Raw genomic sequence first — 25,591 nt, 5'->3', positions numbered from 1 at the left:
TGGCCGAGGCAGTATTGTTCCCTTTGTGCTTAATGTCACTGAGCTGGTCTACCTTACATCTTAACAGATAATGATACAATATTATTATTATTATTACCTCTACCATTCCTCTCAGCACACTAAGATACTCTGGTGCTTTCGCAGAGGTCAACCAGACCTTTCAGGCTTGGAACTCAGCTTCTTGTTCAGTTGGGGACTCATCTAAGAAGGTGCCAAACAGTGCACTCTTTTGGATCTCTTTTCACACTGACTACATACGGGAGTTTGTCCAGCTGCTTTTGGAACCTGGTATTGATAGTTCCCATTGCGCCTATGACTACTGGAGTCATTCTTGTCCTTGTATTCCACAAGCATCTGACTTTAATCTTCACATCAGTAAAGAATTGTCACATCAATAAAGAAGCAAACTTACCTTTCTTGGCATGAAACATGTATCTGGACATTATATGGCTGATGGTATTTTTTCTTTACTACACAGATGGCATTTGCCATTGACTGATGTGCCTATGACATACTTCTGGTGGTTCAGGGTGTTCAAGGCCTTGAGACCTGCACTTCGAAGCGTAATTGGCGTTGATGAAATGTAGCGATGCTTGACATCTGGCTTTAAAACAAGAAGGCCTTATATCATGAGGAGCTTTCTGGTCTTTCAGTTCATGTTCTTTACCTCAAAAGAGGACCATGAGATGATGCTAAGGCTGTATAGGATGACTGGTATAGCCAGACTGTTGATGATTAAGATCTTATTCAGTAAGCTGAGCTCTGTATTAAAGTCAAGTCCCACACAACAATAGTATTTCTCGTCCATGGCTGGTTGCTATATAATGGTCACTTCTTTTTATAATTCACTATTGTAAAACCCTATGAGGAATTTGTAACTTTCTTCTAGCTCCTGCTCTTCGCTGAGAGGAAAAATAGGTAAGGGATGCTGCAGCTACCAAATTCTTTAGTACCTGGTGGAAATAAAGTGTAATGTGCTTCTAAAGATGGCACTTTTTATAATACAACCCGTAAAAGTGCTTTAACTATATATTAGAAAGGTGTGCACAGTAACCTCAGCAGTGTGATCATCACTTGTCATTTTATTTTTCCTTGCAGTCAAAAATATAAGAAATGAGTGAAGAACATTCAAGCTTTTTTATTTTTAAAAATTAAGTATGATCTCTTCTACCCTTACATAATAGAAGAGTATATTTTCTTCAGTTAAATATGTACTTCTGCAAAGTATCATTTATTGTTAGGGGTCATTCACCAGAGCTGGTGCTCCACAAAGTTCTACCAGTGATACAAAATGTCACAGAAACAGCAAAAGCACCAGTTTAAATCAACAAAAACATAAAGCACAAGCGCCCAATGCGAAAATCAATACTCACTGTTAGATAATCTAGGTGATTTTTTTGCTTGAATCCCGAGTCTTGGACAGTTGTAAACAGAGCAACACCATCTCAGATAATGGCATCTACAACATCTGGGAGGCACATGATGGTAATGGTAGTCAGTGTTAAAATCAAACACTTTAGAAAAATGTACAAAATATCAGTACCAAGTAGTAAGAATAAAATACAAAATGGTGTCAAAATAAATATATAAAATAAATGTAAATATAAAAATGTGCCCATACAAAGTATTATCCATCCATCCATTATCCAACCCGCTATATGCTAACTACAGGGTCACGGGGGTCTGCTGGAGCCAATCCCAGCCAACACAGGGCACAAGGCAGGAAACAAACCCCGAGCAGGGTGCCAGTCCACCACAGCATACAATGTATTAACAAGTTCAAAATGAAAGTGAAACCACAAATACTTCCAGAAATTAGTTTTAAAGGTTCCAAAATGATCATCTCATAACAAACCTTGTTTGTTCTATCACTCTATTTAATTATAGGAAAGCTGCTATCATTTGTAGACAGCATTTCAGCTCTACCCTCATGTCAGATTTTGTAATGGTGTCCGAATCGTGTAGGTAGATGGCTTTCATTGAGCTGAACTTTGGGAAGAGAGTAGAAGGAATTCTGAATTGGTGCTTGGGTGCGACAGAACAGTCAAGAACCCACTGAAGCAGGCACACATTGGACTAAGATCATCAGGAAGTTCACAGAGGCTGCTAAAGGGTATAGTAGGAATGAATCATACACTAGTAGTGCTTCTGGATCACAGACTTGGGTTTGTTCAGCCATGGATGGGTCGCCCTGATACTGGAGAAACCAAAACACCTAATTAACTCAGGTACCATACTGATAATATATCTAGGTGCATCAAAACATGTAAATTATAAGCCAATCCTAACATCACCAATACTGAAAGACATTGAATTCTAAAATTTACTTTTAATAAGTAATAGTTGATTGTCAGCAATTGTAACTTTTAGCGTATTTTACAATATTGGTCTTTTTATAATTTGTGGAGTTATGCTGAACTCTGCAAGAGCAGACTTCCCCATTGCAAGCTATTCTCTGTTTAGTAGTATCAGGTCAGAATGGCTACTATACCCGTCTCTGCAGAGGGATGAAAACCTAGCTTTCACTGAGCTAAAGGAGAACTTGGTTAATCTAACTGTTAGAGGTTTTGACAGTGACTAGATGATGTCACACTTTCTAACAGTCTCACTCCCCGTTAGAACGGTTCCTAATTAGGCAGTTTCCAGTTTTCACTAGCTCTTGGTACATGTTGCTCTATTTATTTCATATCATTTATTAATAACTGGCATGTTTCTTTGTTGTTATGCTGCCTTGGTTACTAAATAATGTTGTTTGGAGACTGCTGGAGATTTCCAGTGCTTTGTCCGCCTACTCAAAGCATTTGTGACCTATACTCCCATGCGTGAATTCATTTGTTCAAGTTTAAAGCTGTTGCATATGCTTCAAAACATAAGTGTCTTTTTTTCTGCCATGTCTCTTATATTTTTTTTTTTTCTAATTTAGACCAATGTAATTGAAGGTTAGAGAAATCAGAGGAAGCACTTGATTTTAAGGACAATTTTTAAATGAAAAGATTATGTTTTAGAATTTTTGTGATAAAAGTATTTATATTTAGCTGCCTAGGGATTGTTCACATGTAAGGTGGAAATCTGTCTTATGTTTATGCTACAAAACAAAGAAAATTTTATTCATTATTAAAAATCTGAAATCTTTAGTTTTATAATAACTTGGAGTTAAAAATATTTTCTTTTATAATGTTTTAAGACAAAATGTTGGTGAAGTGGTTAGTGCTGCCGATTCAGTGTGGTTCCATTCATTTTATGTCTGGACTTTACATTGTAAGGATGTCTGTTTCATGGTGTGAGAAAAACAATTGATTGATTGATGCTAATTATTTGTAGGTCTGGCCTTTGGCAGTTACAGCAATTAATTAAATAATTTGGTATGGCTCACACTTTATCTGACTTCTCTGTCGGAGGCAGTTTCCAGCCATTAGACTTACTGTATATCAAGGTAACTGAAGCACTCTAATATTAAGAAACAGAATAATACAATGTACTGATAAAGATAAAAGAAAGAGCATAAGACAGACAAACAATACAAAACAGATGAGGCTAACTGTGTACTGGCCATTTAAAGTTCTAATTTATTTTGGCAAAGACAAACAGATTTGCAATACCAAGCCATCAAAAATGATGTCCGATGCTGTGTGCTGTTGTTCCAGGTTCAAGTGGGGGACTCTTCTTGTGTCAGAGTGCACTCTTGGTGTTTGCTATGTGGTCCTCTGTCTGTACTGTGACGCTGCCTTCCTCATTCACATGTTAGGCTCTTTGCTGTGTCCTCTGAATCTTTACAGGGAAAACCATTACTCTTTCTGGCACAACGGTGTACGTCCTGAAGTGATGCTGCTTCTCAGTCTTCTGAGCTTAGTGTGGAAGAGTTGATCTTAGAACTAATTCAAGGCATCCAGCTCCAAGGCTCAATGGAAAGAAACTTCCAGACTTTTCAATGCTTGTGAGCTTTTTACTCCACAGAGAGTGGGTGGCTTACATTTATTTATTTGCCCGACACCCTTATCCAAAGCGACTTACAACATTTGAGATACAATTCGTTACATTTCTTATTTCAGTTAGAGCACCGTCAGGTCTAGTGACTTGCTCGTGGTCACATAGTGTCAGGATTTGCACCCAATAATTCAGGGCTTGAAGTCCAAAGCCTTAACCACTGTGCCACACTGCCTTCTCACCATAAATAGAACAGACTGTCATCTTTAAGCTGTCAGAAAGAGACAGAAGAGAATGATGCACTTAGTTTTGGGTAGGTAGGTGTAACCTTAGTTCCAGTTAAAGATCCAGTGCCTGCTTATAGGTGTCTTATTTTGCCCATCACTTTCAGCCAAAGTTGAGTTTGTGGTTGCAAGCCTAAAATGAATGTCCATCTGGGCACCCTTTTGTCTGAAGAATTCTTTTCAGAGGTGTCAGGTCAAACCTGATTTATACTTTTGTTATCATGTGAAGTATAGGGTTGACCAAAGTGTTGTTATAGCTGAAGTTCAGTCATTTACTTTAGTGTTCACTCAGGAATATAGCTGGGTGTACAACTGAATTTCTACGTCTGTTATCTTAACAAGCCTTGTGTGCCACTAAAAGCCTGGTAAAATGGGCAATACCCACTTTGTCCTACAGCAATGTTCTACTCATGTCACGTGGCTTTTCTTCCACTTACTTCATCACAAAAGATGTGTAGAACAAGTTGATTGGACTCTAAAACTGACCTCAGCGTGGGTGTGTATACCCTGCAATGGACTGGTGGCCTCTAAGAGGGTGTTTTCTGCTGCTGATATACTGTAGCTCTGAAGTCCAGCAACCCTGACTTGGATTAAAAAGGTATGAGATTGTATATGTAATGCTTTAAATGTTCCAATAGCAATAATTTATATGCTACCGGGGTCTAAGCCTATATATTGAATATTAATGCTTCTTTATGTAATGTATTCCAGACACAGAGCTTCAGGCCTCTTTCCAGTTTGTGTGCCCAGTAATAGAAGTAAGGATGTTGTTTTATTATTTTTAATCAAAATCTTTTACTAGCATAATCCAATCGACATTTCTATTATATCTTTATTTATTTTCATATAACAAACTTTCAGGTAACTTTATAAATTCAATTTATTATAATAGAGCAAAGCTCTGATCAAATGTGTTTGTAAGTTTGAAGTCCTCATATTCACTAAAAAAGGATAAGATCATTTGCTGACATATTTCATGTGTGAAGCTTATAGTTGGGCTCAAAAGCTTAAGAACTATAAAGAAGTACTGTATAGTCACGAAAAACTGGCCTCTCCACATTTTAAAGAAGCCTTCATAAAAAAATATGAAATGTAATGTTTCAATGAGAATATAATTATGCACTATAAAACCCAAATGTTCCTTCACAGTTAATAAATTTATATTTAATGTAGGCTTGGTAAGTACAGTGAGATAATTGGTTTAGTAGCATTACAAGAATTAGAGCAGCATTTCTCTGTGTCCTTATATTCCATTGTCTAGTGTGTTGAATTCATTCTATAAAATTTCAGGATATAAGATTAATCTGAGTAAGAGAGCATTATTTTTATAAATAGTTCAAATGTAAGCTTCTTTAACCACCTCACAGTTGTTTGCATATTTACGTAGGGATCGTAATTACACAATAATTTAAAGACATACTCATATTTACCATTAATATAACCTGGTATAATGTGATAGATGAAACCCCTCCCTTTGGCCACTTGTGAAAATTAATATTAATCGAATTTATGAATATTTTTTTCCAGATTGTTGCTATATCTTCCAGTAAATTCCAATATATACTAACACAATACTTTTACTAAACTCAGCTATAACCTTGCTTAAATATAATGCAAACAGGCATGAGGCTACTCATTTTACATATATGTATAGAAAAATTAAAACTGAAATGAACTTAGACATTCTTGGTTAGCTATGGAGAGAAAACCCTGCACTAGATCATTCTCTGCATTCGAACACTAGAACATTAGAAGAACTGTAACAAGATAAATGCCATTCAGCCCGTCCAATACATAGTCACCTAGATTGTCTAAAATAAAATTAAGTCAAATCTGAAAGTCCCTAATGCCCTACTCTCCACCAAACTACTTGGTAATTTATTGTATGTGTCCATGGTTCATTGTGTGAAAAAAAACTTTCTAACATTTGTGTGGAATCTTCCCATAACAAGTTTCCAACCGTGTCTACATTCTCCTGTTGAAAAAAATATTTTAAAGTAACAGCCTACTGTACTAAGTCTTTTCATAATTTAAGAAATCACCTTTTAATCTCAATTTGCTTAAATCAATCATGTTACCTTTTAATAACTGTTTGCTTAAGAATTCTTTGCACTCTACACCATTTACATTAAGGCCTTGTTCACACGGGCGTTAAGTTTTTGGATAAACGAACTTGCTCTGAACGTCCTAGACGTTTATGTTGCATTTTGTGGTGGCGATCGATTGACTTCTACACCGGCGTTCGTTTGTCTCTGTCTAACGCCAGCCTGCAGCCCAAATTGTAGTTTGTGTGTTAACCTGTGGAGGCAGTGTCGGGAACTAGATATGAAAGGCCTTGTCGTTTTATTTGAGGTGCCTCCTTTCAATATGGACCATTTTGCTATGTTAGATATTAATCTTCTTGTTTTAAAAATACTCGTAATACGCGACGTAGGGAGAGAAAAAATCGCCGCCGCTACTGGGTTCATCCTCTGACTGCACAACGTCGGGTTAAAGGAAGTTTTTTGTGCTTTATGAAGAAATGCGAAAATTTCCGCGCAAGTTTTTTAATTACTGTCGGATGTCGGTTTCCACTTTTGATTGTCTGCTGCAGCTGGTGCAAATTTCCGCGCAAGTTTTTTAATTACTGTCGGATGTCGGTTTCCACTTTTGATTGTCTGCTGCAGCTGGTGCAATGCCACATTGCACGCCGATCAACCAATATGCGCTTTGGTGTTAGCCCCGAAGAGAGACTACTTGTCACTTTGAGGTAAGAAAACAGTAGTCAAGTGCGCGCTTACACCGGTGTTATGCACTGAAATGCATCCCCCAAACCCCCTCCGCTCCTCCGAAGCATAAAATAAACGCGCAGAAAATGAACTAGAAGCGGTGTCCTTGCGTTCGTTGGGTTTTGAACGCCAAGAAAAAGCTGCATGCAACGTTTTTTTGATGCCGTATAAACGCGCAGCCGGACAAACACACGTCACCAAAGCCCGTGTGAACACTCTCATTGACTCCTACGTGTAGAAAACACTCGGCGCTTGATCCGCTCACCGGACGCCTTCTGACGCAAAAAACGCTTGATTTTAACACCCGTGTGAACAAGGCCTAACTGTCACAAAAGAAGTTGGAATGGGGGTTCAGCACTGGCAAGTCGCATATTGGTTGATCGGCATGCAATGTGGCATTGCACCAGCTGCAGCAGACAATCAAAAGTGGAAACCGACATCCGACAGTAATTAAAAACTTGCGCGGAAATTTTCGCATTTCTTCATAAAGCACAAAAAAATTTCCTTTAACCCGACGTTGTGCAGTCAGAGGATGAACCCAGTAGCGGCGATTGTTTCTCTCCCTACGCCAGATTACGAGTATTTTTAAAACAAGAAGATTAATATCTAACATAGCAAAATGGTCCATATTGAAAGGAGGCACCTCAAATAAAACAAGGGCTTTCATATCCAGTTCCCGACACTGCCTCCACAGGTTAACACACAAACTACAATTTGGGCTGCAGGCTGGCGTTAGACAGAGACAAACGAACGCCGGTGTAGAAGTCAATCGATCGCCACCATAAAATGCAACATAAACGTCTAGGGCGTTCAGAGCAAGTTCGTTTATCCAAAAACTTAACGCCCGTGTGAACAAGGCCTTACTGTCTATTGTACCCTTACAAGGCATTGCATATTTCTGTCTCCCTTAAAGGACATAACCTTTAATTTATGAACTACACTTAGTTTTTGGATCTTTAGTGATTTGTATATTGACAATTCTACATGCATCTGTCTGTCACTTGCAGGTGCTTTGTTAAGCAGTGTGATATGTTTTGTATTGTTCTGGCATTACGATGCCCACTTTGCCTAACATGATGGAAATCATGGCAATTGCTCCACGAAAGACTGAGCACAGAGCCTACATGTGCTGGAAGAGACAGTTTCTTGTGAACCACAGGGTGGAAGATTAGCATGTTGTGCGTTTTCATGCCCAAGAAAATGTTCTAATTTGTACTATGTACTATGATTAGCTTTCAGGAATCTTCATGCAGAAAATATTCAGTATTTTTTCACTGATGGAACATAGCGTGTAGGATCTAATTAATTTAACTGATGTGATGCACATTGCCTTCCCAAAGTGTCTACAGAAAAAAAGGCAAGAAATGCAGAAGTGTGAATGAAGTGTAATCCCTAAAAGCTTTATTTGAAGTAACACCAAAAAGAATGTTATTGTTTGATGAACAATATATTGTGATTATTTACACTAGGTTGTTAGCAGACCATTTTATCTTTCTTAACTGAAAAAGTCCTAATCCATATACCATAATCCTAATCCACATACCATACCTAAAATTATAAAACGTAAATTCACTTTATAAGAAAAAGTTGATTTTTTTTCAGTCTGGCAAAAGATAAACAATCGTTCTTTCATTTAACTGAATATATAAAACTATTGCCGGCCTTTTAAATATTTCATTATCTCTGATTGATTACTTCTTTTTAAATGTTTTTTTTTGTATTTACTCTGTAGATTAATATTGGAACGGATATCTAATCTAAATAAAATGTAATATTGCATAAATTATTGATCTATAAAATGTACATTGCAATGAAATCTTGAGTTGAAAACAAATCTTAAAAAATAATTCCATTGCTGAGGTGTCCAGTGGTGTACTTCACTGAAATACACATGCTATAATTTATTTTACTAATTCCATATTGTGAGGAATAACAGTCTGTGACTTGCGACTCTATCTCTTAATCCATATTTACACCATGTTTTTAAAATGTAGTATACAGACTTCCATCCATGTTCATACCAGCATTATGTGCAAGTTGTTGGACAGTTAAATCCTATACTGGCAATCATGGTAACATGATACAGTCTCTGGGATTTTAGCCCATCATGTTGAAGATACTGTATACACAAAAAGTCATAATGCTGATCCCTTCAATCAACATGGCATTACCTTTGAACTGTTTGTCAAAACTGAGGTACTAAGAAGACATTTTTCGCAAAAAGGAAAGAATGATAGTTCTGCTTGAAAAGCATTCCAATCTGCATTCAAACATAACAACAAAGCCCAGTGAAACAACAAATGAAACTATCACAGCACTATTAAGGTATGTTTTTGTATGTCTAAGTGTATGTGTGTGTTTATTACAAGTATTTTCTTAGCTGCAGAACAAAAAAATAGACTTTGTAAGCAATTGAACCTAAATACCTCTCCTTTGACTACAACATATTGGAAAATTTTAGAATTGCTCCACTGCCAAAATACTTATCAAACCAGAATGTTTTCTTGGGCAAGCTTCTTTGATACACCAGCCATCATTAGGGGTCTCATTAGTTACAGTTCCTATAAAAGAAGTTTTACATTTTTTTTTGTTATACAACAACTAATCACAGTGACTTTAATTTTGGCCTTTTTGACACTGATCAGCACAAAAAGGCTCTTCAATGTCCAAATGAACAGATTTCTGTAAAGTGATGTATAACTTATGTGAAACAAACTAATTGGTTGCGTAAGTATTCACTCTCTTTGATAAGACATCCCTAAATCATTTTAGAAGTTACGCAGTTACTTAAATGGAGATCTCCTGTCTTTAGTTTAGGGGTTTCAAATGATTGTAGCATAAATACACCTTATCTGGAAGGTCCAATATGTGGTGAGTCAGTATCATGGCCTAACCTACACAATAAAGACAAACAAACAGTTCAAGCAACTCCACAAAAAGGTGATTGAAAAGCACAAGTCAGGGGATGGAGACATGAAAATATCCAAGTCATTGAATATTCCAGTCCAGTTGGAGACCAGTCGGTGGGCTAGTGTTGCTGCATGCTATTTATAGGTATCTGGGTTTAAATCCTGTCCAGGTCACTTTTTAAGTAATATTTTCTTATTTTTCTTGAGTGTATGGGGTTAAAGAAATCCTGTCAGTCTCTTCATATTCTGTTGAACTTTTACCACTGCAATGTCGAGAGCATTTTGACTAACTGCATTATCGTGTGATATGGTAACTTCCTGTAGCTGACAGAAAGATCCTTCAATGGGTGATGAAAATAGCTGCCGACTATTGCTGATGTGCAGCATACACATTGTTTGTGATGGGCTTGCAGCATCATTAAGGATGCTTCTCACCCCAGCTATTAACTGTTCACCATCCTCCCATCAGAGAGGCTCTACAAGAACTAGCAGGCTCAGGAACAGTTTCTTACATAACACCATCACCATTCTGAACTCTCTACCCTTACCACTCAATAGCTGATCTTTCTAAATATCAATACCTTCTGACTGTACTCTATGTATATTTTCAGCTGTTTTCATATGTTTATTGTGTATAAAAAATATTTCATTATCTATATTTATTCATATCATGCATCTGTACTTACTCTTACTCTTTCTTTAAAAGATTACCGTCTGTAAATTAAAATACTGTATAGATTCTTATTTGCATTCTGCTTTATTGTACCTTACTGTCTATTGAACTTTAATGTGCTATTTCCACTTTCCAATTAGATGCTAAACTGCATTTAGTTATACCTGCACAATAACAATAAAGGCGAATCTAATAAAATCTGTTTTAATTTTCTATGGATATTTAGATTGTCTGCCACATCCGAAAAACATGCCAGTTAGGTTGTTAAGTTTCTCTAAATTGAAGATGTGTGAGTGTTTGTTGGTGTCTTTTTAATTATCAGTTTCTAGCTTGTTTCCAATGTTCCAGTAAGTTTCAACTGGGATCAATATGTTAAAAAAGGTTGAGCATGGGGTTCCCAGGCTGCTACTACCTGCTATTTGTGTAGAATTGGCCAGGTTAAAATATTTCAAATTAAGTCATTTAGTATGAGTGGAGGACTTTACCAAGGGTGCTTCTCACCTCCTCCACTAATTGTGATTTTCACATACAGGACATCAAGACGTAACCAAGGTGTGGAAAGTATCTTATTTGAAAAATGTAAGGGCTCCATCTCTGCTCTTTGCAGATGTTGCTGTCCTCTGATTTGGGATGACCATTAGCAAATCTTCAAATCTCAGATCATGATCCTTTTCCGGAAAAGAGTGACTTGCAGATAAGAAATGAGAAATTGCTCCATATGGAACAGTTCAGTTATCTCAGGTTGCTGTTCATGGAAGAGGTGATTATGAGGTTGATCAAAGGATCAGACCAAGGTAGTGAAGTATTACTGTACATAAAGTATAGTCTACTGTCCTTTACTCCAGAAGGGTATAGTCATTTCTCTTCAGTTCAGGATGATGTCACTGTACCATTTCATGAAACAGGTTCACCTTTTAATTCTGCTACATTCAGCATTGTTCAAATCTACTGCACTTAATGATCACATGTTGACCATCATATTTAATCATCAATGTCAAATGTCTGGACTATTATGTTTAAAAATCAATGTTTGACATGTTTGATCATCAAAGTCATGTTTGGACTCTACCCACCATCTGTCAGTCTTGTCCCTAACTCTAATCTCTGACCTTCCACCAATTAGCTCAGCTGCAGATCAGAAAAACTAGCAATTGTGCCCATTTAAAGAAGCATTTCTGTAGCCTGGGAAACTCTGGTCACTTTTCCTTAATGTATGGTTGTAAGGTTACTGCGTTACTTCATTTAATAAGTTTCCTCTTTGGCTTAATTGCACCATAATTAAAGTGGAATGCAGACCTCCATTGCTTCAAAGAGGCATGTTCTTGAGGAGCTAGGATGACAAATTCAATCAGCTTTAAATGAATATGGTACAGTCGTTACTTCGGGCTCGCTAAGATTATGTGAAGACTAGGATATTAATGTTGTGCATAATGTAAAATGCTTTTTGCTTGTTAATTATATGCTTAACCTTCACACATCTATTTTTGTGTAATTTTAAACATTTTCATTTATCTGAAATGCTCACCTATCCAGATATTTTCCCTTTAGGTGAATGACCAAAATTCAATATCAAGTACTAGTAATGATTTAAAGGTTCTATAGTGTAGTTATTTATTTATTTATTTATTTACTTGAAAGAGACTTTTTTGGGGAAGGGGCGCTCTTTCTTTACATTTTGACACTAACTGTTGTTTTCTTAATTTTGTGTGTTTATGTCCTCCATCCAGTGGAACTGCGCATGTTCATTTTTATGCATGTTTGTTTAACAATCAGGGGCTGAACAGTAATCAACATGAAAAGACATAATAAGCTAAGTGTCCGCCTTTTTGTAGAAGTGATCTTTAAATTAAGGGCTGTGTTTTTTCTCTCACTTTGTTTTCAGCACCCTGTTGTCTGTACTATTTCTGTTTGTAAATATGATTATAAAAGCTTTGGATAGGGAGTTTTTGTAAACAGTTACAGTTGACAAAATCTTACATTAAGTTGTTTTAGGACCATTTAAGCTTGGCCTTGACTTTTAGAACTAAAACATTAATCATGATCTACATTTTCCAAGACAAAATTGCACTTAATTTTCAGAAATGGATTAGACTGTCCTTTCTCTAGATGTGTAGGACTGAACAGAGGAAATATGTACCTGTACTGATTTTCTAACTGGCGAAGACTTGTTATAGAGTAAGCTTATTCTCTCCAGAAACAGGGTGAAACCAGATCACATTATATTTTTTAAGATATACAGTATTAGACAGTCCACGTTGTGTAAGAGCATCTCTTGGAACATAAGCAACTGGAAGGAGAATCTGTAACATTTTTCTCTTACTTTAACATGGCCTTTTTATAACTTCATTTTAATCGTAATTTAACTTAATCCTGATACTCTGTATGTTCAATTCATCATAACAACTATTCATGGTGGCTCTAAAATCGGTACTGACCCCTACTCTCTTTTCTGTTTCTTTTTCCGGTTTCTTTGTGGTGGTGGCCTGCGCCACCTCCACCTACTCAAAGCTTCATGATGCTCCAACAATGATGGACGGATTAAAAGGAAGAAGTCTACGTGACCATCATCATCATCAAGCCCTTCCGTGAGAACCCTAAATCCAAAGAGGACTGTTTCATTTATGTTAGGTAGAATGCCCAGAGGGGACTGGGTGGTCTCATGGTCTGGAATCCCTACAGATTTTATTTTTCTCCAGCCGTCTGGAGTTTTTGTTTTTCTGTCCCCTGGCCATTGAACCTTACTCTTATTCGATGTTAATGTTGATTTATTTTTTATAATTATGTCTTTCATTTTTCTATTCTTTAATATGTAAAGCACTTTGAGCTACTGTTTGTATGAAAATGTGCTATATAAATAAATGTTGTTGTTGTTGTTCTCATCTGTTAATGCCATGAATGGGGCCTGTTTTTCACAGCAAGCCTAACAAATGCCTAAATCTGATTACCTGGTAAGAGACAAGTTTGTGAAGCAACTACATGATGACAGGCTCCTCAGAGGAGTAAAGTTTCAACACGCAAGCAAATCTATACAGGAGTCATTTTTTGAACAGAAGAAGAAGGACCATTGCATGTTAGTTATCAGATCTCAGGAAATGTGAATGAAGTAAATGCCTCTCCGAAGCAGATTTTAAACTTTGATTAGAAATTTTCAAACTAAGGGAAACAATGCAGGAACTTTAAGTGCAGGGTTATGCTTAATGAAAACAAGCTTAGTGATGGAGGCCGTCTGTTCTACCTGTTGTGGAGTATAGCCCCAGCAGAGACAGACACCATGACACACAAGTCCTAAAGCACATGCTTTTATTTTTCTTTTTGTTGCCTCTTCAGCACAAAGCAGAAATCAGTAGCCAACAACACTATTGTTCCGTCCCTTCTTTCTCTTTCTTTTTCCTTTTTTCTTGCTTCTTCTGCAAACTCTACTCCTCTCCCGCAAGCTCTGTCGTCCACTTCCTGACTCTGACTCCCTGAATAGAGTGAGGCAGCCTCCTTTATACTGTACCCAGAAGCACTCCAGGTGCCCTCTGACAATCATCCGGCAGCACTGGTGTGGTGGAATTGTTGCACGGACACCCGGATCCTTTCTTGTCTGCACTTCTGAGTGTGGCAGAAATGCTGCAGTCCAGGTCTCCAGAACTGACTAGGCACCCCTTGGCGGTGGCCACAGGCAACCAGCTGGGTTGAGCTTCCAAGCTCCATGCCCGTGGTTTCCGATGCAATCCAGGGGATTTGCCCTTTTGTCTCCCGGGGGAGGTATTGTTGTTGCCATGTCTTCTCCCCCAGTTCTTCTATTAGAAGAGCATCCCGAACGGGCAAGGCCCCCAGCCATCTGTCACACTGTGGATAGTAATTCACCTGGACAGAAAGTTCACCATATAAAGTTTTATTGTGACATCCTGGCATTTCCAGTCCATCTTTTTCTTTTTAATGTCATGTGCAGAGAGAAGCTAACCCTTTCTTCTATTTTGGGCAGAGAAACTCTAACTTTGTATGTATTGAATGTTACAAAATTAATATTAATGCTCTTACATACATTATTATGACTTACAATGCTATATATACAGTATATATTTATATGTTACGGCCAAAACCCAAAATCGGCTAAAGTGAGAAATGTCTGGCCAAATCGGGAAATGGCCAATTAGGAAGGCACAACGGTTCATAGCAATTTTTTGTCTGTGACTACGGATTCCAGTGTGAGCAGTTTCTTGTGTAGAATGGAAAACTCACTTCTGAATCTGCATCTGAATTTTTAAGCATCTTCACACCTTGAGCGGACAGTCTTACATCAGCACATCGGATTTTGGCCAGGGATTTCTTGCCACTTCATGAAATGGCCAGCCAAAGTAGCATATACACTGGTCATTTCTAGTAATACGGATTTTGGCCACACCTCTCGGCCAAAATACGAAATGGACGGCCAATTCGGGAACTGACAGAACTTCGGGTTTTGGCCGTAACATTCTATGATCTGGTTCTCGCAACTCAGAGGGCCTGTGGTAGATGTTTGCCGACTGGCAGACCAACCACATGCATTACCTGGTAGGTAACCACCCATGCAATCAGATCGAGACTCAGACTACGGATGCTATGAATATATATGTATAGAATTGGCAGTGTATATACAGGTAGTCCCCAGGTTACGGACATCCGACCTATGACTTACAAATGAGGTCACAGCGGCAACACATGCGCCTCAGTAACTGCCGCTCCGTCATCTTTGGCCTGGGGATGCTGCAAGCGGTGGCTGGAGGGGGGCGATTCCGCTGCTCACGCAGTTTAGTGCCCCTTGGGCAGCTCCCGGCGGCAAGCGTTGACCCACAGCTATTGCTCATGTGCAGGATGATGGTTTGCTGCCTGCCCACTACGCCACTGCAGCTACTGCTCCTGACTGGACACAGGCTGGATGGAGTGGAAGGGGGCATTTCACTGCCCACCCAGCACACACAGCTGGTAATGCTGCAAGTGCTGACCCGGGTGTGGCTGAACGGAGGCCATTGAGGGTGAAGAATGGTGGGGGTAGCATTGTAATGTGCCTTAGATGGCTGCCTGTTGAATTGGGGTTGGGCGATTCACTACCCGCCTTTGGCCGCACCATGTTCATTCTTGGTGGGCGGCCGCTGCAAGCAGCATTCTGTAGTGGAGGTGACTGTGTGGTGAGTGAGTGATGAACACCCCCCTCGCCGCCCCAAGTCATTCTCAATAGCAAGCCTGCTTGTAATGTTACGCACATAGCAGGAAGTTCTCTCTTGTCAGTACATCAGACGTGTTGACGACTGGTGCCTTCCTGCTGTGATAGCATGGACAGTGCTGTACAGAAGAGCTCATCTTAATCTTTTGTCTTCACCCTTCGAGAATGTCTCTGAAACACAAATCTGATGCAAGTGTTGGTGATACACTAAAGAAGAGAAAAACTATCACCATTGAAAATAAAGTAGAAATAATACAAAGTTCAGAGAGAGGTGAAACTCCATCATTCATTGGCAGAGCACTTGGTTACAGTCGGTCAACAATAGCATTTAAAATAATGTACCTGTTCCGACTTACATACAAATTCAATTTAAGTACCTACAGTCCCTATCTCGTACGTAACCCGGGGACTGCCTGTATATAAATATAGAAACCAAACTGTCATTTCAATGTTTTAAAGAATTATGTTTAAATTCTTCATATTTTGGTGTTTTACGACTAAAACAAATATAGATCTTTAACTCCAGAAACTAAAAAACAGTAGTCCATTATACAGACAATTCCAGGAAGGTAGCACAAGTTTTAAACTTCAGCTACCTGATAAAAAAGTGACATTTTTGGACAGATTGTGAGTAAAATTACTATCACCTCATGTGCTTTACCTGGAGTGGCTAAGCAGTGTAGCAGACATATTTCTCTCAGCCCTGGCCATCCAGGTAACTTATCTTTACAGTTCATGTTGTCTTTTGAGGCAGAAAATGTTAGAAACTCTATTAAAAGAACAACTGATTAGAAAACAAGTAGGAAATAAATGCAAAGTGGCTGAAATTTCCAGTTGCTGAATCTGCAGCTTCTCCTGAGAAATAAGACCTTTAATGTACAGCATGTCATCTCAAATATGAGATTGCCCAACTGTGGTGGTCAAGAACAGGACTGTCTTTGTAGTCTTTCTCAATTCAGAATGCGGTGAATCAAACTGAGGACAGCAGGATGATCCTGAATATATCTCTGTGGAAGATGTTATTGAATTGTATTGAGTCCTGCTTGCTGGAGGAAGTGTTCTTACACACTGAGGCGCCTAACACGGACGTTTGTCTGGGTTGCAATTCCTGAACATGCCTTTCTCATTCCCTCTTTTAAGTTTAAAGTAAACTGTGCAAGTATAAATGTTCAAAAGAAGTAGTCTTTGAAGCACCACAAAACCCAGAACAGTCATCACAAATTATCTTTCTTCCTGCATTTCAAATTATTGTGCATTAACCAAAAGAAATAAGGCAAATACTGACTTATTAATGTTCCCCAAATAAAAGAAAAATGTCAATATTATATAAATGCAGTCAGTTCAAGTTACTGATACTTTATGCAAACAGTCAATACTGGATAGCATTTTCTTTTTACTAAAACTAAAAATAAACATGTATTCAGTCAAAGCAGAATTACTAGTTAAATACTGTTGTCTAATCAGACTGGCAACTTTGGCTGTTTTTGTCTCAAATATATTACAGTATTTAAATTACAAGTATTTTGTATGCATTTAAGTGTAAAACACAGTCATATTTAATTCATTTAATAATATGTTTAAGTCTTTCGCAAGAATCTACAAGCAAAAAGTCAAAAGGTTTGGGGGACCAGATAGGTTCCCATTAAGTTTTGGCGACTGTTCAATTAAGAAAGTGTTCTTTGTTCTCTGGCTCCAAATGTGCAGTTTGTCCCCATTTCATTCCAGGTTGTCAGACAGCCAAGCAGTCAGTCAGAGGTCCTTTTCAAGATAGATCAGTGGGTTGAGCCAAGTCTGTTATTAAAGTTCTTCTTCTGGGTCAGCAGTGTCAAGGCTGTTGAAGGAACAGATAGGCCAGTTAGCTTTGTGAATAGATTCTCTTGAGCCCCCTTTAATTTGTACCCCCATAATCGAGCTACCTCGGTCATGGTTGTGACAGGTTTTCGTCATAACAAAATTGCAGCTAATATTAGTCTTTCTTAAATTAGTGCACTTCCAGCAAAACAATTTCATTAGAATATGAGTACTAAGTATTACATTGAAGCTTGATCTTTAATGACAATGATTTTTACACACACATATACAGTATATATATATGAGGGAAAGATACGTTTAGCATTGTGTACAATTAAAAAGGATGAGGAGTCCTAAGGAAGATAAACCTTGTAGTTGAAAATTAGAATTTCAAGATTAAAAGTACATGAATTCTCTACATTGATATATACTGTACAATGAAGTCAAGTAATTTTAATAAAATGTGAATTTTACATCCATTCTGACCAACTTCTAAAATCTGCTTTTAATTAATTCTGTGAATACATTTAGCATTTGTGAAAATGTTCCTTTGCTAGTTTAGAGCTTTTCCAAACAAAGTGTTGCAATTGTTTTGATTAAACTAATGGTCCAGAACATGAATCAAAATTAAATAAATCAAGGACATCATCTATCTATCTATCTATCTATCTATCTATCTATCTATCTATCTATCTATCTATCTATATAGGATGGGGTCCCAGTCATTTTCCGGGGCATAATAACTCATATATTGAAATAATTAAACAAAAATAGGGGAAAAAATGGAGAAATCTGCAGATGGATAGTGATTCCGTGGAAAATCTAAAACATTCCTCTGATGTTTTGTGGTAGGAATTTTAACTTCTGCACTAACATCACACACTTTTATCTGTCTATAGATAAATAGAAATTAAGGTGAGTTTCAGAAGCCTTTACAATGTCATGAGCAACAACATTTACTTCTGTATTATCAACCAAAAAAAAAAAAATGATACTCTATCGCAAATTTTCATACAAAGAATGTAACTGAAAGTGCTTTACAAGATACCAAAGAAAAAGTTACAAGAAAAAAAGAAATACAACAAATTAGAAATAAATAATTACATGAATGAGATACTAAATTTATTGAATAAAAATGAATCAATACATACTTACATAACATAAATGCACAAGTAATGGATAAAGTAAAGTCCTTAATTACATATTTGTTTTTACACCTCTCGTGATTATAATTATAAGTCCAATGCTATAAGATGGCCAGGTAGGAAAGAAAAAAGTATAAAACTCCAGCAGGTGTCATACTGGAGAAGACCACCCAGGTACCACTGGGCATTCTACCTCACATAAATATGCTTAAGTAGTTCCTATTGTTAGTAAGATTCATCCTTGGAGATTCGACCGAGTGGGTCTTGTCGACAGCTGGAGCATCCGCACTCATTCCAAAATCTCCTGCGGCTGCACAGTACTTTGATCAGATGGTGGTTGCACAATAAGCCACCACAGTAAAACAGAAAACAAAACAAAGAGAAGTAGATATTTAAACTGATTACAGATGTCTGTTTTCCTTGGATGGTATTACCATAAACCTGAATGCTCCACAACTATATATATGGGGACGCTAGCACTTCCTGATCATCAGCTAATCAAAAATGTATTTGATTAGCAGCACCTTTTTCTTATTACTTTAATAATTGATACATACTTACCTTTTCACATATGGCTTCTACATGTTGGCTTATTTTGTAATGGTTAGTGAGATTTTTGTCAAGAATACCAAGTATGGTGTGATCTTTAAAAGAGTCAAGGGTTTTTCTATTTAGTGATACTACAGCACTCACAAATTCTTTGAACTTAAAGCCCACGAATGGAATCATGCAAGATTCTCTTCAGTCATATAGGTGGGAACATAAATCTATTAAAATTAATGGAGTGAAACAAAATCTTCAATTTTGCTTGTTTGTTTAATCCTTTAAGGAGAATAGCACCCATCAAGCTAGACAGGCCCATAACAACACACATGTATGTATACACTTTATATAATAGACATTATGGAATTAGTTATACACAAGAGTGCAGTGTATAACATGTCCAAATATCTTGTAATGCTCAAAACCTCCTGTCCTCAAAAACAAGCTGATATTTATCCTTTTTTATTACTTACATACTTTATGTTCATGCATGTAGAAGTGTGAATGCCATTGTTAATTCTGTTTTTGTTGTCAGCTCCCTATATTGATAAAATTAAGCACTGAAAATAAGTTTACACTCTTTGAAACTTTAGACTTTAATTGTAAATCTTATTATTTAAAAAAATTGTTGATGTTGTATAGAACATCACATGTTATATTACCCTTTTTCAGCATGTAATGGTCATTCAACATGTTTTAATCAGTTATATTTCTTATTATTTTGTAACGTCTGTCAAATTATTTTCCTATCACAGTCCAATGACTTTTTGGCAATGCATTATAAACGTAGAAGAAGAAGAATGTGTGTCTGTGTAGTCTGCCATTAACTTTAATCCCAGCTGTAGTTGAATTCTTCTTTTGACCTGTTGCTGCTATGATAACTTGGGTCACTTGTAGCTGAGTCGCAAAGAGGCCTTTCCACTCCCGGAATATGGTCTAAAGAAAATATAGAAGTGGGGTTATGGCGGAGGAGGATAGTCAGTTTGCTTATAATTAGTGTAAATGACAGCACTACGCCATATAGACCATTTCAGGCTGAAAATTAATATAAAAAGAGCCATCAACCTGTTGACAGATGACAAACACTGCACCTGCATGAATCAGGGAAAAAGAATTTGATATGGACAACTTGTATAGTCTACTAATACAAATTACCAGCAGGCATGAACTTATATCTGCAATATGTTGTACACTTAATTCTCCAGTGTCTTGGGTTTTGCAGAAACAGTTTACCAGTCATAACAGAAAGGAATAAAATGTGGCCAGAACAATACTGAGTGTGGCAAGAATACCTAAAAGTTAGAAAATTATGGTGTTGGTCTAATGGTAAGGTGGCCACAACTATAGAACATGAAATGAAGAGCTATAAAAAGAAAATCTTAATTTTGTTTAAGATCTGAGTCATTTAGATTTTGACTCTAAGGGATAAACTTCCCATATTACAAAGCCAAATGAGAGCCAGCCTTTACATGGCACTCTGTGCTGCCTTTCCTTTTGTGACCACAAGTACATAGCCACTGAAGGAGAATAGCCCTGGATGTTAAATAATGTATACTAGTCAGAAGTCTTTCTAAAATGCAATGTGTTAACTACCCTGTATTTATATGTACATATTATGAAACCACAATGGTTTATGTTGAACGCCATATCAGTAGCATGAAAAAAGCATTTTGATTTCTCTTAATTTAGAATATTATGCTTACTTATCAAACAGGCAATACTGAAAATATTTCACATTAGATTAACTTTTGTATAAACACTTTCAAGAATGCTTAGCAAACATTACAGGTAAGCTTTATCCATCATGAGGGGTTAGGTTCCTGGAAAATACAGTATTTCGCAAATCTGTGTTAGGCAAATAAAAAGACTTCACTAATAACTAGAGTTTACATTCCTGAGTCTTGAGACTATATCATTTATTTGCCTGTCAGTCTGATTCTCTGCACAAGGTGATGAAACGCACCATGTCCCTTACACACAGAAAAGAAAGTCTGCTACTACCGTAGGACACATATGCTGCTATCTAATTACAGTATGTGTAAGAATGGAAATGATCCTCATTAACAGTTTGCATTACAGTTTTTTTAAAAATATTCAGAATAATTCTCAATTGTAGTGTTACGTGTTTTGGATATAGTACTCCCATATAATTATGCAAGCTGTAAAGGATGCTATGTAATATAAAGATTGATTCACTGACAGATCTCAGTGTATGTTTTGTAATGAATCTGATTCCCTTCCAGTACTGTTTATTGTATTTTACCACAAAGACCAGGCTTTCCATGGACCTGTTAAAGATAAAGTGGGTTCAGTTAAAGGGACGATTCGGTGCACTGGTATAGTAAAGAATTAGTGCCCAAAGACCCAAACCCCACCCCACCAACACAGTAGAGGTGGGAGCACTTCCCTGAAAAAAAATTGAGCCCTGTTTTCTCATTCCCATATTTAGCATTTCCACACATTTAACTTTTGTTTGTTTTTTTTTTTCGGATGCCATTGTTGAAATTAAAATGCTCTTTTAAAGTTATATTTACAAGGTAGCTAAAAGAAACTCTGTTCTAATTTCTTTCTTTAATAGTCCGATTCATTTTGCGACTAATCCAAATCTGAGAGGTCTATTCTATCAGACAGATACAAACCAAAGTTGCTGGTTGTTGCTTTACTTTGCAATATTTCAGCACTGGAAATGAGTACAGTATATTGGTAAGCTCATGATAGTAGAAAAAAAAAACCCAAAATGTTAAAGATCAGAGCTGTTGGTCTGAGTACATCTCTCTCTGCTGGTGTTCTGTATAAAGGAACAAGTGTCCCAAAGGACATGAAACAGAACTGGTTAGAGTGTGATGGGTTAGGGGTAGGGTTATTGGATGCAAAACAGTCGTTATTAGAGTAGCATTTATCATTTATGAAAAGTTTTGATTCTATATCATTTATTTTCCTAATCATACTTCTCTAAAAAATCAGATATATAGTATGTCCCATATGAGTAAAAAAGATGTAAATTTAGCTGTAGAGTGAATGCAAGGTTTTATGCAATGGTTCAACAACGGCACAGTTGCTATCAACAAGATAGTAGTGTTTATTAAAATAATAACAATCTCAAAGTTAAAGAATAATAATTAATTGTTTAATAGCAATAATTAGCCATTCAATAGACCAAACTGGATAATAGCTATTAATCCTAAAACTAAAGTAGTAAAAAATATATATAACAAAATAAAAAATAACAGTTCTGTTCTAATAGGATCCTGAGAAATCTTTCACAATTTTATGCATTTAACACTTTTTCTTGCTGGTCTCCAGAAACACACTACATGGGTGTTCCACTGTATTTCTAACTCATTTATCTCTTCATTGAAGTCAGAAACTCTTCAAACAAGCATTTTGTCAGAGATCAAATTATATTACAACTATGCTCTAACTGGCCAATTTTTTGAAGTTTAGAGGAAAATTGCTGCGGCATTAACATATAATTATGAAATATTTTCATCCATCCATCCTCTTCCGCTTATCCGAGGTCGGGTCGCAGGGGCAGCAGCTTGAGCAGAGAGGCCCAGACTTCCCTCTCCCAGGCCACTTCTTCCAGCTCTTCCGGGAGAATCCCAAGGCGTTCCCAGGCCAGCCGGGAGACATAGTCCCTCCAGCGTGTCCTGGGTCTTCCCCGGGGCCTCCTCCCGGTTGGACGTGCCCAGAACACCTCACCAGGGAGGCGTCCAGGAGGCATCCTGATCAGATGCCCGAGCCACCTCATCTGACTCCACTCGATGTGGCGGAGTAGCGGCTCTACTCTGAGCCCCTCCCGGATGACTGAGCTTTAAGGGAAAGCCCAGACACCCTGCGGAGGAAACTCATTTCAGCCGCTTGTATTCGCAATCTCGTTCTTTCGGTCACTACCCACAGCTCATGAACATAGGTGAGGGGAGGAACGTAGATCGACTGGTAAATTTTTCTTTTTTGTCCACGACAGACCGATGCAGAGCCCACATCACTGCGAATGCTGCACCAAAAATGTTTTTTTCAAAATGAAACATTTTGAGACCCCAATATTATAATTTATTTATTTTCATTCAAATATTGACCTGGAGCTGTCAGGCTGCTCAGAACATCAAAGTAAGCTTGTGGTTGGCTAGAATGTGAAGAGGTGGGCAAGAAAGACAAGAAGAATAGGCTTTTTCTATCATGCACACAACGACGCTCACTTCACATGACGTATAGGACAGTAAACTGCTTCATTTATGGCACAGGTAATATTTTGACAATTTCAACTTCCATTGATGTTTTAGATAAAGATGTTACCTTTGGTATTTTAGCAATAGCCAGTTTTTTCAACTGCTTGATTTACGCAGCACTTAGATGATCTCTTTTTCTTATCATCATGCGTCTTTTAATTGTTTGATAGCTAACTTATTGCAGATTTCAAGTATTTTCACATTCGCCTTCCTGTTGTCTATGACATCACGGAACACAGCACACTAGTTTATCACCGTTTTGTTTAGCCTAAAAATTCACAATTTTTTTTTCTCTTTCAACAATTAAATATATATTTTTTGTGGCTGGCTGTGAAGAGGGGGCTGCTTGGGTCTGGAAGCATCCGTTGCCCATGGACCAGCTGGTGGACGGATGGTGTATGACTGATTGAATAAACATTAAAAGGACACAGTGCTTAATGTTGGTTTTTCCTTACACATATAAAATAAAAGATAGCATAAGACAAAAGTATTTCAACTTTGACAGTCACATGAACTGTAATGGAGTGTCACTCCATTTACAAATGTTTCCTGCCTTCCTATTGCTACCATTTTAGGCTCAGAACACTGGATGTATTCTAAATTAAGAAATTTAATAATTTATTGATGGATGGATAGTCACATGAATTAACAAACATTAAAACACAAAGCAGAGAAATGTGAGTGGTGTTTCTGAGGCCTATTGAAAACCTTAAAGGTGGAAGGGATTACAGAATTTGGCTGTGACTTAACAACACGTACTTAAAGTAAAATTATCTAATTAAACAGAGCACTTCTCATTTAGTAAATTGTGCCTACATTAAACAACCTAATACATTCAACATCAAGGTAAACCACTCAGCTACAGCCTCAGTTTGACAGCAGACGTAAACAGAACAACACAAGTTACCAAAGTCTGTCCATATAGTTAATACCATTACAAGAATTTAAGAGCTGAATTGTTAAAAAGCAAATATTAAAAAAAGTCATGCTTTCATTTAATAATGGTATTTAACCATACATGTGCATTCTGGGTCTGTACGTACAACAGTCTCACTAAGTGCTTTTCTGCACGTTTGAAATACAGCCGCAGGTTATTGCTGTTTAGATAAGTACATGTTGAGTGAGGGGGAGCAATGCCTTTACTTTTCAGCTGGGTGTGTCGTCTTTCCAAGGGTTCCATTCCCATTTCTTTTTGTCATTAAACATTCCCTACTTTTTGTACTAAGATTGCAGGTGCTTCCTAATCTTGAATAATTTATCTTATTTATGAGGAGTTTTTTTTCATGCAGCATGTTAGGCCTATGTATTTAATACATTCTTTATTTTAGCAGGTTTATTTACATGGTGGTAGACCTGCCTATTCATGATGAGGTTATGTTTGACAGCTGCGCTTCACTTGCTCTGCTCTTTAATTCATTTGTTTTGTAAGGTAAAGCAAAGCTCCCAACTGGCCATGCTACACTTGATTTAGGAAATGCACATTATTGGAAGGAAATGGTGTTGCATTCCTATTGTCATACATTGAAAAGAAATATTAAAATGTTTTCCACCCTAGAATGGGCACACATCAAGTAGCCCAAACAAAAAGTGATAGTGTAGAGAGTAATCTACTGTCTGGCATGCCAAAGTGGGTGCCATATTACGAGTGTCTGTAACCTCTGAGTCATCTAACATACTGAAATTTTTTGTGGACCTCTACAGTTTTTCGATCGCTACATAAGTTTGAAGAGCTCCCCTTTGAGTTTTGTGTGCCGACATTTATTAACATTATATTGAAGAGAGGGGAAGGGTGCTCATTCCTCTTGGAGTGTCGTGTGTCTACATTTACTAACATTACATTGAAGAGAGTTCCCTTGGAGTTTCAAGTGGCTAGATTTATTAACATTGACTCATAGACGTGTGGGAGAGGGGTTTTTTACACACTTAACATATAAGTTTTGAGCTTCCAGACTTATTAACAGTGCAGAATACCACAGAGCGGTGACATGCCTTGCCTGTTTTTGGCAATCCATCAGTTGGGAATGAAAGCACTAAAATGTATACTTTAGCTGATTCTCACAGATCGGCAAAAGTTTTTCTAGACTGGTGCCATTGGGAAACACTGGTCTAGATTTTGCACATGATTCAGTAACAAACT

Source organism: Polypterus senegalus, chromosome 2 (genome assembly GCF_016835505.1).
Source record: "Polypterus senegalus isolate Bchr_013 chromosome 2, ASM1683550v1, whole genome shotgun sequence".
In the NCBI taxonomy this organism is placed as follows: domain Eukaryota; kingdom Metazoa; phylum Chordata; class Cladistia; order Polypteriformes; family Polypteridae; genus Polypterus; species Polypterus senegalus.
Note: the sequence above shows the minus strand (reverse complement) of the source record.